Raw genomic sequence first — 2324 nt, forward strand, 5'->3', positions numbered from 1 at the left:
CTGATCTACGTGGTAGCGTGCTTTGATCTCTATAGTAAACTACTTGTATTCTTTACTGGGTTTATGTTTAATTCTGATCTACGTGGTAGCGTGCTTTGATCTCAATAGTAAACTACTTGTATTCTTTACTGGGTTTATGTTTAATTCTGATCTACGTGGTAGCGTGCTTTGATCTCAATAGTAAACTACTTGTATTCTTTACTGGGTTTATGTTTAATTCTGATCTACGTGGTAGCGTGATTTGATCTCAATAGTAAACTACTTTTATTCTTTACTGGGCTTATGTTTAATTCTGATCTACGTGGTAGCGTGCTTTGATCTCAATATTAAACTACTTGTATTCTTTACTGGGTTTATGCTTAATTCTGATCTACGTAGTAGCGTGATTTGATCTCTATAGTAAACTACTTGTATTCTTTACTGGGTTCATGTTTAATTCTGATCTACATGGTAGCGTGATTTGATCTTTATAGTAAACTACTTGTATTCTTTACTGGGTTTATGTTTAATTCTGATCTACGTGGTAGCGTGCTTTGATCTCTATAGTAAACTACTTGTATTCTTTACTGGGTTTATGTTTAATTCTGATCTACGTGGTAGCGTGCTTTGATCTCAATATTAAACTACTTGTATTCTCTACTTGGTTTGTGTTTAATTCTGATCTACGTGGTAAATACATACACTATTAGTAACACAATTATAGACTGTTCTGTTTTACCCCTACATCTCATTACTATATTCCATGATTTATTGTTATAATTTTTGGTGCCATCCCTACGTTTTCTATTGTAGTCAGGTCTTTCATGTTTGATCTTTTCACGATTGTCAAGTTTTCTTTATACACATTAGTAATATGATGTAATTTTATCTAATTTAGTGAGGTCGGTATAATAAAAAAATCAAAACGTATGAAATGGCTGAACTGTTTTGCAATTTATTTTCTTATCATTAAACAATTATCAATAACTTCACAAGAAAACCTAAAACAATAATGATTAGAATATACTCCATGTGAACAATATTTTCATCATACTCCCAATAATTTCTCATTATGTTTATCAGCTTAGGCTTTGTATGTTAGTTTTAAATTCACAAAATGAATTAAAAGTTATGCTGTTACCTAGAACTGTATTTGGTGGAGTCAGAATAGGGATTTATAGTATGATTAAATACTGTCTACAGTATCTCTAGCTTTGTTTCCTTACTTTTTTTACGATCCATATTTGCATGTTTTTAAATTCTCAATTTATTATTTATCTTGTTTGCTGGCATTTGTTATGCTCAACTATGGGCAAAGGGTTACTTGATATGGTAGCTAACTTTGCACATTGTAATGATAATAAATATAGCTAGTAGCTAGTTGATACGGTACATGATGATTTACTGTAGCTATTAACTATTTGATCGCATTAGTTCGAAATGTAAAGTGTTAAGCTGTAGCTAGAGATTGTCATGGAGATTTGTTTGAGAATATAGTGAGCATTTATACCTTCTGTGTAACTAAATTTTCTTTATGTAATGCATGGCAATGGGCAAATATATGCCTATATTAAGACACAACCCCCACTAAGGGGACATAAAATTTTACCAGTAGCAAAGCAGCCTTTCACATAAAACATATACGTCTAAAACATCGCTTTAAATATACCTTCATGTCTTTTAAAGTAAATATTCTATGAATGTGTGTAATATAAGTTAATATTATGTGTATTGATTTTTATTACTCCTTCACTCCATACCTAATATAAGGGTTGGCTTCCTAAAGACACCGATTGTATAGTGTACAAAGCACTGAGTATCTAATGTTTATCTATTATTGGTTGATAATTCCTGTTTCACCTTGTACTTAGGCTTTTTAAAGGAACACCAATCATTTGTAAGAAAGCTAACTTTAATGTGTAATGATAACATCGTTTACACTAGAATTATGATGTTTTTTAGCTTATGTAAAATATAGAAGAAACAAATCAACTTTTTAATACCCTAAGACCTTCACATTTCCTTATATGGATGCAATATACCAAGCCGTTTTTGTTGTAGGCTGGCAAGAGAACAATAAGAATTACGAACGGGTCGTTTTGAGCGGATTTTCGTTTCCTTGTAAGTCTAACATGCGTGTTTTTGGGGTGTATTTTTTTATATGTGTACAGCCTTAGCTTCCTTGTAAGTCTAACATGCGTGTTTTTGGGGTGTATTTTTTATATGTATACAGCCTTAGCTTCCTTGTAAGTCTAACATGCGTGTTTTTGGGGTGTATTTTTTATATGTATACAGCCTTAGCAGTCCATAGTAAAGGTTTTAGAGTGTTGTTTGAACTAAATTTT

This window comes from Limulus polyphemus, unplaced genomic scaffold, assembly GCF_000517525.1.
Source record: "Limulus polyphemus unplaced genomic scaffold, Limulus_polyphemus-2.1.2 Scaffold4296, whole genome shotgun sequence".
Taxonomy (NCBI): Eukaryota; Metazoa; Arthropoda; class Merostomata; order Xiphosura; family Limulidae; genus Limulus; species Limulus polyphemus.